The sequence below is a fragment of the Arvicanthis niloticus genome, chromosome 16 (assembly GCF_011762505.2).
Source record: "Arvicanthis niloticus isolate mArvNil1 chromosome 16, mArvNil1.pat.X, whole genome shotgun sequence".
Classification (NCBI taxonomy): domain Eukaryota; kingdom Metazoa; phylum Chordata; class Mammalia; order Rodentia; family Muridae; genus Arvicanthis; species Arvicanthis niloticus.
This window is the reverse complement of record NC_047673.1, coordinates 34,356,398-34,379,713: the sequence shown is the minus strand read 5'-3', so window position 1 is coordinate 34,379,713 and position 23,316 is coordinate 34,356,398. Positions and strand designations below refer to the sequence as shown.

The 23,316-nt window shown below is 37.0% G+C and overlaps 1 non-coding gene across 1 annotated transcript; it reads right to left on the bottom strand.

The window, feature by feature from the left end:
* Positions 1 to 491: 491 nt before the first annotated feature.
* Positions 492 to 610, bottom strand: LOC117722082 (5S ribosomal RNA). Its single transcript, XR_004608489.1, has one exon. It is a non-coding gene; the product is annotated as a 5S ribosomal RNA (ribosomal RNA).
* Between the last annotated feature and the right edge of the window lie 22,706 nt (positions 611 to 23,316).

The window sequence follows — 23,316 nt, the reverse complement described above, 5'->3', positions numbered from 1 at the left end:
TTTTTTTTCTTTATATATAATACTGGAAGATAATGAAAAACATATTACTCCAAAATTATACTTGTTAGTTAGTTTCCAAGAAAACAAACGAAGGGAACCATTCAATATTCAAAATTTTACAGTGGGCGTTGAAGTACACTGCTTCTAATTTAATTAAGAGGAAAATGACATTCTCAAATGCAAATTTACTGTCAATTCTGGAAGTACTAATGGAATAAATAGTTTGTTTTGATATAAGCTGAGGATTATAATAAATAACTGGAGAAAAAAATGAGTGTTAACTCAACAAAGGTACCATAGCTTTAACTAATAACAATACTACATTCTTAAATGCTTAGATACATAATGTTCTTAATGTCATAAATTAAGTACATACATCTTGTTCCCCTGCCTGAATTAAGATCATAAAACACAATCAAAATAAAAACTTAATAATGAGACTTACTATAATTAGCTAATTGACCTATTAACTATCTTTTTTTTTTCTTTTAAGCCTACAGCACCCGGTATTACCAGGCTGTCTCCCATCCAAGTACTAACCAGGCCCGACCCTGCTTAGCTTCCGAGATCAGACGAGATCGGGCGCGTTCAGGGTGGTATGGCCGTAGACGACCTATTAACTATCAATGTGTTATATATACTTATTAAATCTATCTTTAATTCTTAGTATATAAGATTTGGGGATATAAAAAGTAGCAAAATGGGATACTATAAGTCAAAGATTACATATCTCTAAGCTGACAAAGCATCACCTTGTACCACAGTATTATTTTTCTGATGAACTACAGACTTCAGCTTCCAATACTATAAAGCCTTTTGCAAAAATCATGCAAAGTTTGAAAATATTTGAAGAACCATGCAAATATTGGTTTGCTGGGCTGGAGATATGGCTCAAAGATTAAATACTTAATGCATTTGTAGAGAACCCAGGTTCAGTTCCCGGTACCCACATGGCAACGCACAACCATCTTTAAATCTAGTTTCAAGGGGTCCAGTGCCCTATTGATATGTGCATAGTGCACACACACATATACAGACAAAAATTCATGCACAGAAAATAAAAATCACTCAGCCATTTTTGAAAAAATACCTAAACCACACGTTTTCAACATCAAATCTTTTTTTTTATTGGTTATTTTATTTATTTACATTTCAAATGTTATCCCCCTTCCTGGTTTCCCCTCAGAAAGCTCCCTATCTTACCCCCTCCCTCCTGCTTCTATGAGGGTGCTCCCCCTGCCCCACCCACTCCTGTCTCACTGCCCTAGCATTCCCCTACACTGGGGCATCAAGCCTTCACAGAACCTAGGGCCTCCCTTCTCACAAATCTTAATGGAGAATATTTCTATAGCTGTCATGTAAATTTTCAGACACCATGAGCTAAAAAACTTTTTACAAGGAATTACATTTTCAAAAAAAAATAGTTTTACTAGTGGTAATTTCCTTTCCTATAAGAAAAATTAAAATATTACTTAAGAGTCTCAGTATTACTAAGATGATATTTTGTATAATTATAAACATAGAGTATATACAAGTTTTTGCTACTTAATATTTACCTATCACATTTTAAATACTTCCCTAGATGATAGTCCATTGTCTATTAAGTGACTGTACTGTATTTTATTTAAGCAATAAGTTACTCCATCACTTTCTGATTTTTTTAATATTTTAATTATATCTTTATGACTATAAACAGTGTAAATGGTATTATTTTAGATTCTCTTTCACTGATTTCCTAATGGTTAGTTAATGTATTCCAAAGTAAAACTCAAGAAACTATGAGAGAATTATAGCTTAATGGTCTGAAGGAAAGAATGGAGAAGCCAAGTTTTAGAAAGGGTTGCCATGAAGTAGGACACACCCCTGATCCCATGGATTTTTTCCCCTCATTCCAAATAATAATAGAAACTTCAAAGAGCATGTGACAAGGCTCAGGCATCTTGGGGCTCTGAATCCTATTCTGACTAGACAGGAAAAAATCTAAAACATGAAAGCCAGCTGTTGGCCAGGCAGGAAAGCTTACTGCTTTGTTGGACAGAAGATGTATGAGGAGTATCTTAAATTTTGTCTACTGGAAGTCAAGAAAGAAAGACTTCTAGATGTCTCAAAGGCCAGCAAAATTCCTAAAACCCAGGTATAAACATGCTCCATGAATAGCAAACGGTGGATCATTGAAAGCACCTAGAAGTAAGCGGGTCTTCAACGAGGGTCACTCAATAATGTTCAGTCTAAACACGTATCAAGCCTAAGAAGCTGAACCTTCTCTTAACACTGGCATCCAAGTGAAGCTTTCTGTCTAACTTAGGAGAAGATGTACTAACATGTGAGGAATGGAATCAGTGGATAGAAAGCACAGGAGGGCGAAAAGGAAAACATACACAGTTAAGATTGGGAAGTGTGGAATAATTTGCGATAACCATGACATTGAAATTACTATCATGTTATTATTCTAACCAGAAACATCAGTAGGATTTTACTCCTATTTATTTTCTCTGTTTTCTCTTGAAACAGAGTCTCTTTCTATGGCTCAAGCTTGCCTAACACTCCGGAACTTCTGGTCTCAGAGCTCCAGATGCTGGGACTATAGGTGTGCACCACCATGCCTGGCTTGGGCTTTCCATTATGTAAGAATGAATAGGAGAATTGTGAGACCTGAGCCAACTGTCATCAAAGGTGAGTCTCATAAGTGTCACAGTATGTTTCTACAAGAAATGAGCAAGCAGTGTGTTGATGTCTGCTTGCACGCTGTGCCTCTTGCTTTTCCAGTAAAACATGCTAGGCAGCAGACCACTTGTGTTCTGTTAATGTGTTCTCTTTGCATAAATTCTTGCAAGGAAGATTGCTGAGGATTTCAAAGAGGTGCCATCATTTACTAAAAACAGAAAAAAAATAGTGAGCATTCTAAAGATTTTTCCAACTGTATCTTTATGATAATCAGATACTCATTTATCTGTTTATACTGTGTTATCTGATACAGATTATAATTTAACATAGTGGGTCTTTCATACTTTAGGTCCATTTAGATAAACAAATATCTATTACTGGAGTGCAGGAACCATGGTGTGCTAATTACTGTTGCCCTTAATCTGTATTGTAGTTTCTTTTCAGGACACTGTACCACCTCTGTTTTTACCTGTAGCATGTCAGCATTCGTGTGTTGGCAGAGTTATTTAGCATCATTAAAGTGCAAACTTCAAAGACATAAGATGACACCTAACCTTTAAAATGAATCTCCTTATTACTACAAGTTATTCTCACATAAAAGGTTTTACCATTATTGCCAACTTATCACAGTGCTTTGTTGTTGTTGTTTTGTTTTTGTTGTTGTTTGGTTTGGTTTATTTACTTGTTTTTAGTTTTGTCTTCTGATCTCAGGGTATCCATGGATCACCTAGGGATTGATTCATAATTGCATTTGTACAAAGAGAAAGGAAAGGTGTCCAGAGTGTTTAGTAGCATGCTGCTATCCAGGTTTCTTGTTACTTTGGACACTAACAATTACTCTATAATAAAGACAAAGAAACTCTTAGGAAGACCTTCTTCCTGTGAAATAAATTAATCTTGTTTCTTTTGTAAGACATTCATTATTAATTTCATCTATCTCAAAGAAACTCATTGCTTTTATGCTAGTTAAAAGTTAATTTTAAAAGCAGGGATTCCCCCATTTCCCTACCCCCAAAATAGATGTATATACTTTAATTACTACAGGGATGAAGTAAACAATAAAAACAAAAGAATTTCACTTATTTTCAGCAAAGCACATCTGATAAATTTCATCAGTGTCAGGATTAGAAGTTATTTTCCATTTGTAAAGAATTTAATTATCATGTTGAATGGTTTCTTAATTAACATAAAATGTTGCTGTGAAAAGGAAAAAAAATAACAGGAAAGAAAAGAGTAGTAATGTTCTTCTAAATTGCAATGGTGGTTTTTGATGACTGCAGTCCTAGGTGCTGGAAGGCAGAGGCAGAAAACCACAAGTTAGCCATGAACCCACAAATCCTCCTCCCCAAAGACTGGTACTTTCTCAAATAGAGAAAACAAAACAAAAATGGACAACAACAACAACAAAAACAAGTAAGTAGCTAGCAATGAAAGAAAGAAATTGTAACTCAGTAAGTCTTACATTGTTACGAAAAATTTGTTGTATGAAAAGAATTTGTTTTATATTATTAAACAATCTTACATTGTTTCCTTTTAAAAATTCTATTTTTTTATCCAAATGGAGATAATTTATGGAAATTTTGTCTTAGTTAGGGTTCCTATTGCTATAGTGAACCACATGACCAGAAAGCAAACTGTGGAGGAAAGGGTTTATTTGGCTTATAATTCTATATTTCTGTTCATCACCAAAGGATGTAGGACAGGAACTCACACAGGTCAGGAATCTCGAGGCAGGAGCTGATGCAGAGGCCAAGGAGAGGTGCTGCTTACTATGTTCCCTCCTTTGTCTTGTTCAACCTGCCTTCTTCTTTAAAAAAAAATTATTTATTTATGTATTCATTCATTTATCTACTTACTTATTCACTTTACATCACACTCACTGCCCTTGTCCTGGTCACTCCCTCTCACAATCCATCCCCTCTCCTCCCTCCCCTTATCCTCTGTGGTTGTAGAGGCCACCTTGGCATTTCAAGTCTCTCAGAGGCTAGGCACATCCTCTCCCACTGAGGACAGACAAGGTAGCCCAGATAGAAAAACATATTCCAAGTACAGGCAACAGGTTTTGAGATAGCCCCCGCTCCAGTTGTTCAGGACCTATATGAAGACCAAGCTGCACATATGCTACATACGAACAAGAGGCCTAGGTCCAGCCCATGCATGTTCTTTGGTTGGTGGTTCAGACTCAGTGAGCCCCAAGTGTTCAGGTTAGTTGACTCTGTAGGTCTTCCTGCGGTGTTCCTATCCCCTTCGAGACCCACAATCCTTCCTCCTATTTTTTTCGTAAAAATCCCCAAGTTACATCCACTCTTTGGCTGTGGGTGTCTCTATCTCTCTGAGTTAGCTTCTGAAAGGAGCTTCTCAGGCAACATGCTTCTGTCTGCAAAAACAACAGAGTATCATTAATAGGGTTCGGGATTGAACCCCATGGGATGTGTCTCAAGTTGGAGTCGTTATTGGTTGGCCATTACCTTAGTCTCTACTCCCTCCTCCATGCCTGCATTACTTGTAGCCAGGATAATTTTAAGGTTGTTCTGTGGTTTAAAATAAGTTCTGTGGTTGGGTTGGTGTCTCTGTCTCTCCAATGGGGTTCCTGTCTGGATATAGTAGGTGGCCTCTTCAGGTTCCATATCCCCAATGAGAATCACTAAATGAAATTCAAGCTTCGTTGCTTGGGCCTTCCTTCGTGTTTATCTTCTTAGGGTCTGTGGAGTGTAGCATGGTACTTGTGTTTTATGGATAATATCTACTTATAAATGAGTACATACCATGCATGTCCTTTGGGGACTAGGTTACCCCACTCAGGTTGATATTCTCAAGTTCCTTCCACTTGTCTACAGAATTCATGCTGCCTTCTTATAGAACCCAGGACCACCATCCCAGGGATGGCACTACTCACGATGATCTGGGCCCTTGATCACTAATTGAGAAAATGTCTTACACCTGGATCTCATGGAGGTATTTCTTCAACAGTGGCTCCCTTCTCTGAGATAATTTCAACTTGTGTCAAGTTGACACAGAAAACCAGCCAGTACATTTTGGAAATATTCAAAGCGTAATATTCGGGATCTCACAGATAAAAACCTATAAAACACTGGAAAGTGGGGAGATAATGATTCATAAATGATTAGAAAGGCTCATCATGATAACATCCAAGCAGAATAAACACTTTGTTTTTATTGAGATCGTGAAGCAGGAAACATGTAATCAAACTCATGATATTTACCAACCATTTCACTCTTAGTTAATGATATGTTTTTAACCAAATGACTCTTACAATTGTATCTGCATGGCAGCTGCCAAACTGGCCTAGGATGAAATTTAGCTTCTGTGATTGGCAGCTGTTGATTTACTTAGTTTCAGTAAATAACGGAGACCAGAAATAGCAAGTTGGGAACATGTCTGATTTATAATGAGCAATCTGAGGCTTGCTAACTGTAGTTTTCATTCGTAGACCTGCTCATGGTGCTGAACCATTAGGATGCAACCATAGAGGCTGTACCTGGCCTGGGGTTTGCCTGCTATGATGCAGAACTGTCTTCTATCACTTTTCCTTAGGTGAGGGTGGGGAGTCTGAGCAAAGCAGGAGGCAGGGATAAGAGCAGTTTCCAGGAGTTTATCTATCTCAGGACTGAAGTGGTTGCTTAATTTTCACCTTGCTTAATTTTCTAGAGTCTCATTAGACTCACACAGTCATTGTGAATTTTAGTGATTAAAAACAATTGTAGATAATTGTTTTTATTAACATTTCTTTTTTATTAATTATTTTATTTGTTTCCATTTCAAATCATATCCTCCCTTCCCACTTACTCCTGCACAAACCCCTCATTCCATCTCCCCTCTCCCTCCTCCCCTTTTCCTCTGTGAGGGTGCTCCTCCACCCACTCACCCACTCCCACTTCACTGCTCTAGCATCCCCCTACGCTGGGGCATCAATTATCCACAAGATCAAGAGCCTCCCTTCCCACTGATGTCAGATAAGTCCATCCTCTGCTACATGTGTACCTGGAGCCATGGCTCCCTCCATGAACACTCTTTGGTTGTGGTTTAGTCCCTGGGAACTCTGAGTGGTCCAGTTAGTTGATACTGTTCTTCATATGAGGTTGCAACCCCCTTCAGCTCCTTCAGTCCTTTCCTTAGCTCTTACATTAGGTTCCTGTGGTCTCAGTCCCATAGTTGGCTGTGAGTATCTGCATCTGTATTGGTCAGGTGCTAGTAGAACCTCTCTGGAACCAGCCATACCAGGATCCTGTCAGCAAGCGCTTCTTGGCATCAGCAATAGTGTAGGGGTTTCGTGTCTACAGATAGGATGATCCCTAGGTGAGGTCGTCTCTGGATGGCCTTTCTTTCTGCCTCTATTCCTTTGTTTGTCCCTGTCTTTTCTTTGGACAGCAACCTTTCTGGGTTAAAATAATTTTGAGATTCCTCAGTGACTGCATCCCTCAACTGAGGACCCATCTACTGGAGGTGGTCTCTACATGTTGTATCTCCCCTTTGTTGGGTATTTTGGCTAAAGTCATCACCACTGGGTCCTGGGAGCCTCTTGCTTCCCTGGAGTCTGGACTTTCTAGTGGCTACCCCCAGTTGCTTATTCTCCATTGCTACATGTTTCTATTCAATTTTCTGAACCTCTGTACTTTTCTCCTGTCCCTTCCAATACCTGATCCTGCCCTCTTTTCCCTCCCCATGTGCTCTCCCTCCCAGGTCCTTCCTTCCCTCTACCTCCTGTGATTATTTGTTCCCCATTCTATATGGATTGAAGCATCTACACTTTGTTCTTCCTTCCTCTTAAGCTCCATATGATTTGTGGGTTGTATCATGATTATTCTGAGCTTTTGGGCTAATATCCACTTATCCGTGAGTACATATCATGTGTGTTCTTTTGTATCTGGATTACCTTACTCAGTATGCATAAAAACTAACAACAAAAACAAACAAAATAAAACCAAAATCCAAAACCAAACAAACAAAACAAAAGGAACTTACCCTGTTTGCTAAATGCAACAGCAACTACAAATCTGGAAGATCATAAAGCACTCGTTTAGCAACCAAAGAGAAAAAGGTAACCTGGTAACATCATAACCACCAGCAACGTTTAATCTATATTATGCATGACAGAAAATATTAGAAATATCATTTTTCTGCATTTTTGCAACAAGATACAGATGCTCACTGCCTCCAAGACTCTTGGACAATGTATTCTATTCGAGGTCTTGAGAAATAAAATGTAAATACATGAGTGACAGTTACCAGAAACCAAAAACAAGGTCTATGTTAAAAAAAATGGAAAATCCAAAAAAAGTCTACTGTCAGACTGATAAACTATTAGAGTCAGCCATAACCAAATTGAAAATGTAACTAAAGAATTTCAAATGATGTCAACAATGCACATATTAAAGCAGGAAAAAAAAAAACCCTAATGATAAAAGCATGGATGTCCACAAAGCAAATCATAAAACTCCATTTTAAAGTCTAAAGGAAGATGCAAGCAAATGCCCCTACATGCTCCATCATGTTGAGTTCAGGGCAATAGAATTGCCCATAATCCAGAAATTTATCAGTTCAGTGAGATCATTTTAAAAATTAACACTGCTCCAGGAAACATTATCAGAGATTGTGAGCTTTGTCTGAAAGAGTGAAATTTGAAACATAGAAAATGGAAATTTTGAAGGAGACTTAGAGCTACAAAAATGTCACATAAAATTGCAAGAATTAATTGTTAATAATTTTTAGAAGTGTAAATTTGGCCCAAGGAAAGAACAGAAAATGGAGCAGAGGGCAGACAAAGGTAAATGTCCCCACATGGAACTCACCTGCAGGGTGACAAAGGGCATGCTCTCCAATAGCAAGAAAGGAAAACTTGGGAAATCTGCTGTTAAATGCAGTTACCAGCCTATATTTCACATACCATGAATAAAGAAGTAGTTTTGCAGAAAATTTTATATTATTTAAATTATATTTTACTATAGAAAGCCTTTTAAACAATGAAAGCATAAAACAATAAAGAAAATCGCTGACTACTGTCTCTATCAAATATAAACTTTTCCATAATCATAGAGTTCTATAAGAAAAAAAAAGCAAGAGGAATGGACTTGAGTGTTCTACCTTACAAAGTACATAGAAAGGCAATCATTTTGATTTATTTTGTTTTGATAGGCCTGGTCTCACGTGAGTTCAGACTGCTAGGAAATATACATAGGGAAACAAAAGTCATATCCAATATTGGTACCTACAAAATGACACTTTCTTTCTTGAAATTCTTGGTAGATTATTATAAAACGTGTAACTCTTTGACCAAATAATACCATTTCTTAACGTCTGACCTAGTAAAATGTTCTAACCATATAAAAAGATAATTGCATATAATCAAGAGGGAAGTCACTCTCTAGTAGCTCAAACAAATAAATACACAGTATTGTGAAGCTTAAGATATGTTCACTCATATTACCAATTAATTTTTATTGTATTTAAAGATCAGTTGAAGAATACATAAATTGGATCACATGTACCTTTAATGCCCATACTCTTCATATATATACATATATGTATATATATGTGTGTGTGTGTGTTATAATATATGTATATATTATATACAAATTATATATGTACATATAATATTTAACTTGCATATAAACAGATATAGCTTATAAAATAGTTATAGAATATGTAAAACTGTATGTACATATAAAAATTCATAAGCAGATAAAAACAATATTTAAGTCTTGAATACAAATGGATAGAAAGGGGATTATAGAAACAGAGATTTAGAAAAGTTGAATATTATGCTCATAGACTAAATAATTTACATTGAGAATACATGCACTTGTTTATTTTGAGAATTTTAAATTAAAAAATAATTGCCTGTCAGTAGAAACATTCAATAAATAAATGCTAATATTATTTAAATGAATAATTACAAATATTGAGATTGTATTAATCTTTTGCTTTTAAGCACTAAGAATCTACTCCTCTGACATTCATAATTCAGTCCAATGTGTTAACACATCATTGACTATGTTTAGTTTAACCAGAGCATAAAGGGAACCTTAGAAACTTTCCTAGTGTCCAAAAATATCTGTATGGATTAAAGTAAAACTTCCATTTCACTCTACTTGGATACACTTGCACCAAGTAACATAGAACTTGGTATTTGCAAAGGGCAGTGTATATTCCAACACAAAAGGGCATGATGAAAATTAACATTTTAAGGGTTGTGTATTTTTCACTTTATTTATCCATGCTTTGTTATTACTTTTAAATGAATCATGTTAATATCTATGTGGCTGCTATAAAAGTAATTTATTTGAGAAAAGCAAAATCATATTGTCATAGGTTACTGCTTTTGTTGTTATAAAGATAACACAGTTAACATTGACTTAGGTTCTCATCAAACTTGAAGGCTCTCAAAATCTAAATTATTTCTCAGTTAAATGTTAAACTTTCTATTAACAAGTACTTGAAAAAAAAAAACCATCAGTAATTCTGGGTCTTCTCTTCAGCTTCTGTCATAAGCCCCTCAGGCTTCCCTGTGATCTGTCCTTCAGTAATTGGTTGTAAGGTCAACAGTTTAGCATATTATACTTAATGTAATGCTTGTATTCAATTGATGCCTTTCTCATCTACTGATAATTCTTATTAATGTAAGTACCTGGGATAGATGGACTCAGGCCAATCATAAACTCCCTCGACTGTAGTTCTGAAATATATTCTATCTCATAATGACAGAAAGTCATATCTGGAAAACTCTGAGGGTGTCTTCAACTTAGAAGTTAACTTCTTCGAGTGAATTAGGACTGTCCTTGGCAAATGGTGAAGGACCTCGTTGAATGAAATTCATAATTAGATTTATAATGACATTAATGTATATCTCTCTGCCTCGGTTTTTTTTTTTAAAGTGAGGTTTGATTAGATCATCTAACCCTGTCTTCCAGCTACAAAGGAAAAAAATCTAAATATATGATGCAGAAGGCATTTCAAATGAGCTTGCAATGGTGCTAAATTAAAAGGAAAAGAAAAAAAAACTAAAGAATGAGCATCAATCGGATTAAATTTCAGAATAGATCTCACAGGCAGAATATAATTTATGAACATTTGACAAGGAAAAACAAGTGACTATAAAATGATAATCAACTGTCTGCCCTGCATGTAGGAGACCTGAGTTCAGAACCTTCCAACTCACAGAAGAAACCAGACATACCAACGTACACCTGAAATCCAGCCTTGGGAGGTGGAGGGTGGAGTCACTCAGTTCACTGAAGCCTGTTCACCAACCATCTTGTCTGAAAATTAAATACATGTGCATGAAAACACGCACATGGGTACCTGAGCACTCACAACCACACACCACACATTTACATAATATTGTACACACACGAAAAAAATACAAAACAAAAATAAATATCTCTCTGAGCTATTGACACACTTAAAGGTCATTGAAATTAGAATGTAGGCAGGGAGCCATTAGAAGGTGACTTGGGGCTTGTGGAAAGGTAAAGAGTAATTGTTAGCTTGTTACCCAATTGGGAGGAGGAGATACAGGTTTTCTTCAAAATTCTTTGTCCAACCACGAGATCTCACAGACACTGAGCCACCAAACCAGGCAGTATACACTAGCTGGTCTGAGGCCCCCGACAAATATACAGCAGAGGACTGTCTGGTATGGCCTCAGTGAGAAAAGATGCACCTAACCCTCGAGAGACTTGAAGCCTCATGGAATGGAGAGGCCTGGTGGGGTTGGGTGGGGTGGGGTGAGGACATCCTCTTGGAGAACAGAGAAGGGGGAGGAGTGGGATGAGGAACAGTTAGGGAACATACCTGGAGGGGGATAATGACTAGCCGGAAAAAAAAAAGATTAAAGATAATTAAAAAATTTTTGTGTCCAAGACCCTTATTAATTAGCTATTTTTAATTAATATTTTGGAAATACAGAGCACAAAACTTACATATTAGCCAATTTCAGGAGGCTGAGATAGTACAGGAAGTTACAAAACTTGGATTCCAAAACATAGTACCTTTAAATCATGACATTGAAACAGCCAAGTGAGGAAGTTGGAGAGATGGTATAGTGGTTAAGAGCTGCCTGCTCTTCCACAGGACCTGGCTCAGTTCCCCACAACCACATGGTCACTCACAGCTGTCTGAAATTCCAGTTCCAGGGCATCCAGTGTACCCTCTGTGTGCATTGCGCTCATGCGCTCACACACACACAAACACACACACACACACACATACACACACACAAACACACACACATACACACACACATATACACACACACAGTACACATAAACACGTACAAAGAAAATACTTATACAAATAAAAACCTAAACAAATTTAACTTTAAAAAAATAAGATCCAGCAGAGCAGAATGGAGAATGAATAATTTAAAGTAGTGGTTCTCAGTGTTCCTGATGCAGCATTCCTTAATACAGTTTCTCATGTTGGGGTGATTCTGAACAATAAAATTCTTATTGTTGCTACTTTGTAACTGTGATCTTGCTATTGTTTTGAATTGTAATGTAAATATCATGTAAAAAATATTGTTTTTACATGATCTTAGGTGACCCCTGTGTAAGGGTCATCTGACCTCCACAAAAGGGTCGTGACCCACATGTTGAGAACCACTGACTTAAAGGCCTAGCCATGATGAGACAAGTGTATTCTAGCACATTATCAACAGTTCCTATGCACAAAACATTGCTTTCTTTGTCCCTCTCGTATGAATCTTTGGAGTTTAGTTTTCCTTCCTGCACTAAAACAAAAATTGTAATTTAATCTATTAGTATTCAGAACAGCATACATTTATTTATAGGGACTTACTGTACATCTGAATATATGTTTCCTACATAATAAAGCCATATTGTTTAAAAGGGTGGTTTTAAGCTTGGAAGTCCTACTGAGAATGTGTCACAGGAAGAAATTAGAAATGCCTTTTAAGCTAATGCTAGGCAATGTGAGGTGTATCTGTTTGGGTAGTTTAGATATGAAATATCTCCCAGAAGCTCTCATAGTGGACATTTATGTCTTAGCTGTCAGCACTTTGGAGGGTGATTGGATCATGAACATGTGAACCTCTTTATGGATTAAGCCGGCAGTGAGTTCACAGCTGAATGAGAACTTAGATGGGAGAAGTAAGTCAGTGGTCAATGAAATGAGTGTCTTTGATCCTCTATTGATTTCTTACTTTGACACAGACCTACAGCAATGGAATCAAGCTGCTGTGGACTGAAACCGTCTGTCTGTGAGCCAAAACACACACCTCCCTTGTGCAGTTGCTTTTTAGAGATGCTTTGTCACGGTTGTGAAAAGCTAACATCCCAGAGGTCGTGGGCATGCCTTTGGAGAAGTTACTTGTGACACTGATTGGAGGAAAAAATAAAGGGGAATCATGATAAAATAAATGCTTACCAGATTATCTCTTTAAAAAAAAACAGATTAAAAAATTTAATCCTCCCTTTTTGTGGCAAGAAGTCTCGATCTTGAGTTCCTCTTTATGCTATACATATACTTGTAGTGGGTATTCCCCTCTCCCTCCCCCTACATTTGCAATAAAGCTCAGTGATTGGACAGTATGAGAAGTAGATGTAGGTGGAGTGAGGGGTTGGGAGGGAGAAGAAGGAAGAAGAGAAGAAGGAGAGAGACTAGCAACCATGGAAAAAGACGGATGGTTCAAAAGCAGTCCTGGGTAACAATTTATATCTAAAGGTTAGATGTTGGGCAACAATTGTAATTGTGTGGGAATCTTGTTAATTGAGCATTTCCAAATACATAAATCTATTGGATAATCTTTAAGTATTAAGAGTCTTTGTTATACCATGTACCTCGAGGATGGTGGGTATTGTCTGGGGCTTAACAGAGAACCATGAGGATGATGAGGTTGGCCCAAGATCCATGCTTTGGGGCATGGTCTCTACGGAGCTAATCGGTGGAACCAGCAGCCACATTAACGTCTTGTGGGTGCCAGGGCCAGTGTTTCTAGCTAGCCAGAGCCAGGATCAGAGCCGGAGCAGTGGGAACCTGGCGTGCAATCCAGGAAGCCAGACCAACCCACGGCTTTTCTAAGTATTACCCATTACATATACTCTGCCACTTCAGTCCGTTTATTTTGAGATAAGGCCTTCAAAGTTGAATATGCTGACTTGAATTTACTATGTAGCCTAGGCTGGTTTTAAACTTGCAATCTTCATGCCTCAGCCTCTGGTGTAGCAGGAACTTAAGTTCCGGGCCAACAAGCCTAGCCTATTACCATTCCTCATTTTAAGAGATGCTTATTTATTTTTCCTTGTTCAAATACATTCATGTGCAAACAGCTGTTATGAAATACATATTTAATAAATCAAGAGATAGTAAAATAACAAAAAATGTGGAACTAGTGATATAATTGTCCCAGTCAAGACTGGATGATCATGTGAAAGACACAGAGAAAGGACTTTTGAAAGGAATGCATAGGCCTAGACAGCCTGGAACTCATCTAAACGTGAAGGAAGAGATTCAGTGAAAGCATAGGTTTTCCTACAGTTCTAATTCTAACTACAATTTAAGCATAGTCACTTCAGGGAGCTTGGGTTGCAAACTGTCTTGCCTATCAGGGAGAGAGGTTGATACAAAAATGTAAAAAGGCTGAAATTTATGGTAAGAGCTTGGTGAAACCTTTCTGCATATATAAATGGATTATGCCAATTTGATTTTATTTGCAAAATCAGAATGCCCTGAGAAAGAAAACAAAATATTTAATCTGAATGGTAATTCACTACTTCTCTTTTGTCATGAACCACTGAATCCTTTCTACAGTTTTGGCAATGTACCCAGCCATTAAATTAGAATGTTTTAAAACAATATTTAGACATTCCATTTGGAGTTTTCACCTATGTATTAAGGATTTATTTTAAAGTACAATTGGTATTTTTCCTCCCAAAAGTGATTTGATGAATAAGCAGCTATTTCGAACTCAAGCTTATTGAGTATGCTCATTCTAAGACTTTTAATTCTGTAATTTAGAAGTTATGTTCTATTGGTTTTATTTTTTTTCTTTCTGTGATGAGCAAATAGATTTGTTAAAGTAGTTGAGTAATATACAGACATTATTGGGTAAACAAATGTGGTATTATTTGGTCCACTAAGCTATGAACTATTGCTAACTGGTTATTAAAAAAAAAAAAAAAAAAAAAAAAAAAAAAAAAACTTGAAATAGCATTATGCTTGTCCCTGGTTGTTGCTAGGTAACTGTTGGTCAAAGCCTAGAGGAAATGCTAACATTGAGAAATTGCCTAGATTTTACAACTAGTTCAATTTAGATCAATAATAAGATATTGAGTAACTTTAATAATTTTATAAGATTATAAATGCATGTGCCTTTTCGAAATTTAACTTTGAACAAGTTTTCTAATCAAAGGTAAATTTAAAATGATATAAAACTTTATTTTAAAACACAAAACAAAAAACTAGTAAGTCTTTGACTACATCAACAAAGGTTTAGGTGTAAAATCAAAGAACATTTTGATGTTAGTTTTATTAAAATTTAAGAATTCCTCTCTTCAAAGGACATTTTCAAGAGAATGAAAAGAATAAACCAACAGGCTAGGAGAAACTATGTTTTAAAAAAAAATCTAATAGAGACTGCATAAAGCACAACCTTCAAGAAAGTCTAAGGGCATTTAAACCTCAAAGGGAAAAGAATAACACAATTACAAAAATTGGCACACACACACACAAAAGACAACCATGAACAGATATGTGTTCCAAACAAAAATAAAGCATTGAAGAGGCACATGAAGTGATGCTCAATATGACGTCATCAATGGAAGACGTCACTGAAGTGCCACTGCATGCCTATAGGCACTGGGATGACAAATCTTAACCAGCACACAGTTACAATGCTCCTGAGGATGTGAACACATGCCTTTCATTTATGCCCACTGGGAAGCAGAAAGCTTAGTTACCTTAGCGGGCAGTTGACAAACTAAATACAGCTTCAGTACGCATCATGCTCTCAGATGTGCGTTCATCTCATTAAAAAACATACATCAATACAGAAATACTAAGTCAATATTTATAAGAGGTTTATTCATAACTGTCAAAACTAGAGGCAAACAAGAAATCCCCCCAGTTGTGAATAGATAAACAAATGATGGTAGATACCCATGGTGGGCTGTTATTCAGTTACAAATAGAAAGGTAGGTATCCAATTACAGAGACAAAGGAAACAAACAAACACTGCCCCAGTTTTGATAACGACCCCCCTAAGTTTCTCCTGTTTTCAGGCTTCACCATCAGCCTGGGTTGCTATCAAAAGTGAAGAAATATCTAAATGTTATAGGTTTGTGGAGCAAGTTAACTTACTGAGGGCGCCCCCTTGAAGGGACTACAGAGACCAGAGCCTCTTTCTCTCTGTTGTTACCAGAAGGTATAACCATGCTCTTCCACAACTACACCATAGTGTGCTGCTTTACCACATCCTCACAAACAGGGCATCAACTCATAACAAACCTTCAACTATGAACAGAAAAAAAAAAAAAAAAAAAAAAAAAAAAAAAACCCTCCTCCATATGAGTTCATTTACTTCAAACACAAAAAAGAGTTGTTTAAAACTGACTAAATGGAGGAGTTAGAGAAAGGACTTAAGTAGCTGAAGGAGTTTGCAACCCTATAGGAAGAATAACAATATCAAGCAACAAGATCCCCCAAAGCTCCCAGGGACTAGATCACCAACCAAAGAGCACACATGGAGGGACCCATGGCTCCAGCCACATATGTGGCAGAGGATGGCCATGCTGAACATCAATGGGAGGAGAGACCCTTGGTCCTGTGAAGTCTGGATGCCCCAGTGTAGGGGAATTCAAGGGAGGAGAGGCAGGAATGGGTGGGAGGGTGGGGGAACGCCCTCATACAAATAGGGGGAAGTTGAAGGATGGGGGTTTCTGGAGGGGAAACCTGGAAATGAGATTACATTTAAAATGTAAATAAATAAAATGCCCAATAAAAAGCTTACTAAATAAATGGATATTGCTGAATGAAAGAAGCCACTCTAGCAAGCTGCATACTTTTTTATTACTATTGTATGATGTTTGTACTAGAAGAAATGTACACCAACAGCAAAAAAAAGCAGTGTTCCAGGAAAACAGTGGAGGTGGAAAGATACATGGACAGTTGCGGCACAGGGGAAATTTTCAAGTGGTGAAATTGTTCTGAGCAATAGCATAAAGGAGAATGCATATGGTTAGAACATTCAAAGTTTTTAGCACCAAGAGTGAGTTCTCATATATGCACATTGAAAAATAAGAGTGCCTGCTTGTGTTAAATGATACCCTATTACAAAATTATGAAAGGAAAGTTACATCTAAAACATAACCAAATTCTACTCAACTCATGCCAAGGTGGGGCCCACAGTGGGATTCTGGAGCAGCGTTTTAAATGAAAAATCAGGGCTGTTTGGGCAAACTTTGAATTTATTTAATATTAATTTTATGTCTATAAAATGTCCATATCTTTGGGATACCATGGACTGGGAGAATGGTTCAGTGGTTAAAAGTACTTGCTCCTCTTATAGAGCAGCTGGCTTGAATTCCCAGGAGCCGTATAATGGCTTACTCCAGTTCTAGAGGATTTAATGATTTCTTCAAACCTTTGTTGGTACTCAACACACATGATATACAGATAAAGATACAGACAAAGCACCCAAGAGATTCTGTTCTTCTCAGGACTTCTCACATTTGTCCTTTCCCTAGTGTGCTCACTACTCTGTTTTTCAGCAGTCTCAGTTCCAACTGTATTAATCATAATAATCTTTAATCACTAGATCTGACCTTAAACCAAACTCTTCAGAGAGACTTGTTTAGCTGTTTTTAATCAAAGCCGTTACCGTCATCACTTTCTATAATCCTACCTTCCCAAGACTCACTGTATTTTATACCGTCTGCTTTGCTAATGAATTAAAATATATCACATCTATGGTTGGTAAGCTCCATAAAAGGAAGAGCCACAATGGTTCCCTTAATGTAGCCTGAAAAATTATATTGAATATTCAGTAATTTTAATGAACAAATAAGCAGATAAATTAATCTTGACTTTTGAAAGATTACTTACTCAATTTTGCTTCTTTTTTGGATGAATGTAGAATTATTTACATTTTAATTTTTTGTAATTGACTTCCTTCTAGTCAATGGGGTCTATAAGATGTATCTGAATAATTCATACACATCACACATTTGTGTTATGGAGCTGTAAGCACAAATGTCCACTCACAAAGTCTTCTTAAACATGAAGTATTTTGGTTCATATTTTGTATTATGTTAGTGTAAGCATTGTACTGAAACAGACTAAGATTCTTTTCTAAACTGTTCAAAATGTTTTAAAAATGAAAAAAAGTTCATTTGTCTACCAAAGCAGCAAACTGGTCAATACTAGATTTGTTAATTAGAAAATAAACAACATACAATTTTTTCTCAAAACAAAGGGAACAATTCAGTCAGATCATACCAAGGGCATTTTATTTTAGAACTATAGTATTCAGTAGGAGTGAATTTGTTCAGTGGCAATAGTAAATAATATTGCTAAAAGAAGAGAATTTTCTACTATGAAAACAGTTTTTGAAATTTCTGATATCTGTTTAGAAAGAATATGTTATTTCATTTCAACATTTCTTTTAGCTTAAGATTGAGCTGATTTAAATAAACCACTAGGGATCCACAAGTTCCCAGTCAATTCATTAACTATCAAATTAGAATTCTTTATATATCTACAACTAAGTGTCTATTGGTTATTTTTCTTGCAGTTGTGATAAAATGCCTGACTAAAACAGCTTACGGAAAAACTGGCTCACACTGAGAGTACAGTCCTTCATCATGGGGAAAGTAAAGACACAGGAGTCTCAGGTCAAGTTGTCTCCACAAGCAGGAAGCAGACAGACATGAATGCTGGCGCTCAATAGCTTTCTGATTTTTTTTTTTTATGTAGTCTGGGACCTCAGCCCATGGCTTGATGCCAATGATAGTGAGCATTAGTCTTCCCACTTCAATCGATGTAATCTAGAAAATCCCTCACAGACACGTACAGAAACGTGTGTGTGTGTGTGTGTGTGTGTGTGTGTGTGTGTGTGTTGTCTATAAATCCCATCAAGTTGACTTTCAAGACTAACTGTCACAATGAACTAGTGTTAATGCTTGAAACCTTGTGTTACATTATTTTTAGAACTGAATGTCGGAAACGTGCTTACCCATTAACTGAATGTGTGTGTATTTTTTATCCCTCAGGTTACTACATTTTAGGTACTAAGAAAAAAATGAAAAATAAAAAAAACAGGTGTGCACCCCGGATCCCGCCGGAGACATTCTGGAGGCTCCACGGTTCCCACAGCCAGCGTTAAGATTTGTATATTGCAGAATGATCAGCCTTGGTGTATCTACTCAACAAGCAAGCTGGGCAGACCTGCTCAAACCTCTGAGGTCCGGGAATTCCATCTGGAGGCAGTGAAGACACAGCATCAGAGGATTGTCAATTTGCTCTTCCCCCCACTACTCTTCTAATATCTCAACGCCCTTAATCAGCTTGAAAAAGCTAATGAAGAGTCAGCGCCCCTATTCACTGGGCTTGGGGACTAAGGTGGTAAATGTTGGACTGTCTTTCTAGGGAAAAGTAGTGGTTTTGTGGGAATAGAGAGGATTAGCTAGGGGTTAATTGCATAGCCATACCTATTAGTAGAAATCTGTATAATTAGTATCAAGATGAAGATATAAATTGGCACCAATTTACTTTGATTACAAATTTTAAGGTTTTCATTGGCATGAGCTTCTTATTGATATAAGAGTGAGATGAATATTGTTACTCTCATAGGCATTGTACTAGTATAACACATTTAGGAATACAAAGCTTAGACCCAGTCCTTCTTTAACTTTTTTTAACTGATTTGAGAAGGTCAGCCTGTGAGTTAAGGGACTATAGCAAATTCATGGCTTGGAGTTTATTATAAGGGTGTACTCTATGTTTTATTTAGAAATAGCTGAGTGGAGTTAACAGGCAACAGTCCAGATTACCTTACATGGATAGTTGGTTTTCAAAACATCAGAAATTCTTAGAATTGACATGACAAACATTTCTGTATTAATGTTCATTTTCATTAGAGACCTGTCTGCTCCGGACAGCTTCCTATATTGAATTCTAAGAAGAAATTGAGCATCCTTGGAGTTACTCCAGTTGTGGGGAGACAGCCACTAGGCAAGAATTTTCTACAGACAAATTACTGTCCAGAAAAGGACACACTTGCAGAATAGTCGACTGATTATATCTGCCTAGACAGAGTAATCAGCCCTTAATAATTCTGCAGCACTAAGGTCTGTCAGATGATCCTGGGCCAGAAGGCAGAAGAACAGATGCTCCAACGTTTTGAAGTAGAGTGAGTGTCCAGGTGTTCAGAGGTCTCTATAAATTGGCTAAGTTTTAGAAGCTATGCTTTGTGCTTCCCACAATTATAGTTAACTCAGTCATTCTGGATTTCTGATGGGGTTGAAAACATATCTATTTACCTTGAGGGAAAAGATTTGAGTGGATGGTCGGCAGCTGACATTCATCCTAAAGCCAGGTTCAGAACTAAATGTTTTAGTTAGGATAGATGACAGAGGTGCTGGTTAGTCAACAAAAGGATGGACTGGGTATTAGGACTATCTTGTACCTCACTGGTACAAATTGGCATAATTATGCTCTAATTGTATCTTGAGAGAAAAGTTTCATTTTAACAGGAAGGGTGATGTGTAGGAGGAGCTAAGGTGGGAGAAGTACTGAGAGGAAGAAAAGGAGTAAGAAGAGGAGAAGAAGAAGGAGAGGAGAAGCTAGGTGATGAAAGAGAGAAAGAGGGAGGAGACAGGGAGGCAGATGTTCATGTATTTCCACCAGTCAAAGATAGTTGTTATATCTAGGTTGGGTAGTGGGTTACACCTCTGATTGAACAATACCAAACTTATAAAGCCTATGATTAACATTTTTTTTTTAAAAATGTATAAATGCAAAAAGGAAAAGGCGGCATGGGATAGGGGTTTTCTAAAGGGGGCAGGGAATGGGGAAAGGGGATGGCATCTGAAGTGTAAATAAAATATCTAATAAAAAATAAAAAACAATAAAACAACAACAAAAAAGGAAATTGTGTAGCATATGAGAAAATATAATTGTAAAATTCTGTAATGATCATTAAAGGCTATGCTATTGAGCAACATAAACATTTTATATCAGAAAAAAATCTGTTGTTTGCATGTGATATGACTTTAATCTGAATGTGAATAGTGACTTGATTTTGCCAGTATTAGGGTGTGAATCTACATTTAATCCAGTTCTTGCAAACTTTGATTCACTTAATTTTTTCAAAGGTTTTACAATAGTCTTTCTTTCTTCTTTTTTTTCTTTATATTTTTAAAGAAGCACTCACAACTGAAAAATGGGAAATAAGTCATTTCTCTTCACTTGAGGTTTTCTTATGAGATCAAAGCAGAGGAGATAATGTTGGGCTAAAAGAAATTATAATGGTTAATGGTGTTGCAATAAACACTAAAGGAAGCAATCAGACTGTGTCTGGGTATTAGGTATTATTAGTACACTACTATTTGTCCAAGAAACAGAGATTTCAGACAAAAAAGGAAGCTGAGGATTGGTAATCCTTTTGGTTGAAAGCTGCACACCTATGCTAGGTTCACCATAGTAATACCCAACGTCAACACACTGGCATACTTCCAGTCTTTGCCTGGTCCTATCATATTTCTCACTCAAGCATGGAAAGCTTAGCTCTCTGCTGGAGTTGAAAACAGCATTCTTCTTCCATTCTGCTCCTACCTGCTCCCTGTGGGCTAAATGTTTCTGCTCCTTAGTCACAGAAGCACTTCCTTCCGCAAAATTGCAATCTTGCTGTCTTTGGTATGTCTCCCAGCAAATCATCCCTAAAGCTCCGTGAGCCTTTGTAGCTAAACTTTGCAAAATAGTTGAGGATGAAAAAAGAGAGAACTTTGAAGTTCTCGATGCTGCACTTGCCATTGAAGAGATTTCACAAGTCGATGATTTAGAATTTGCCTAGTCCTCAATTTAAAAGTGACTCTGATGCTAGATGACTCCAATGAGCTGCATGTTCAAAGGCAGAAAACTTACTTTTCCTAGATGCTTTTAGTAAGAGGATTACGAGTAGTTCTGGACTCTTTATAGTGATTAAGTAATATTTCAACAGTTCTTGCTTCATAAGAAGGGGTGCCTAAAAATACCAAAGGAACAATACTTACTTCCAGAATTAGCAAAACCCACATACTTTGCTGCTGAAGGGTGGGTTCCCACAGGAATTCACAAAACTCTGTGGCATACCATTGACTGTAAATGGCCCCAAATCCTTACTTAAAATGGCCTTATGTGGTCTCCTTTTGTAGAACCCTTCTACACAAAGTGCTAGTGTGGGGAGATGTATGAATATATCCTTAATGACAACTTGCTAGTTTGAAAATGAGTACCTTATACATGAATTTGGGTAAACTCAGTCTTGTTGCCCAGACATAATACAAATTTTAAGAGTAAATGTATTATTTTGGGTAGCTAGATGTTCAGTGTTTTGAGATTCATAAATTTTAACCTACAAGTCTAAAATAAATCACATAGCATCAATAATTTTGCAGTTTTTCATTTGGACAGTAGAGAAAAATGATGGTTGCAGATCAAAGTGTGTCTGAGGACATAGGCAACCTTTTTCCTAGAAAATGATTTTAATAACCATTAGTAATGGTATTGAACTTGTGACTTATGAGGTATAAAAGAGTTCAAAGCAATCCAAACACCTTTGCGTTGAGGTTGTAGCTCAGTGGTAGAATGCTTGCTACCCTGCACATAGCCCTGAGCCCAAATTCCTGGCATCAAAAAACACCAAAAAACCCCTCCTAATTTCATATGTTCTTTTTCTCTAAGATAGAATTCCAGACTATGTTATCTTTAAGCAATTCCCTGTATTATATTTTGAAATTTCTGCATGAGTCTCAGTTTCAGTACATACAAGACATGCTCTCTTGCTTGTGGAACTGAGTATTGCTTAACTTATGGCTGTGTATTAAAGATGTCAGTAAAGATGAGTGTGCGTGCATGCATACATTCCCCTGTGCGTATGCATGAGTGTGTGTGTGTGTGTGTGTGTGTGTGTGTGTGTGTGTGTGTGTTCATACATATGTGAAGAAACACTTGAGTCCTTGGAACTGGAGTTGCAGGTTCCTGTGAGCCACTAGATGTGGGTGCTGAAAACTAGACTCAGGTCCTATCTAAGAGCAGTACATGTTTCTGACAGACTCTCCAAGTATGTGTGATGATTTTCAACTTAATAAATTTTATATGGTTATATTGATAATTATAATAATGCTAATAACTTTATTCCTTTACCTCCAACAGTTTCTGTAATATTTAAATTTTTTTCCACTTCTTGAGATAGCAATTGCTTGGAAAGACATCTACCACATCTGAGCCTGTTGGTTTTTAATTTTTCTGGAGCCTTGCATTGCTATTGTCGGTGGTTGACAGTTGCCGTTCTTACAAGTTATCTGTTTCACAAATCAGACAAAGTGATGCCTCTGGATGAAATCATCAAGTCTGGCATTCAGAATGATGGCTTGTTATGTTATAATTCTTGTGAAGGAATAAAATCCATCTTATGGTACC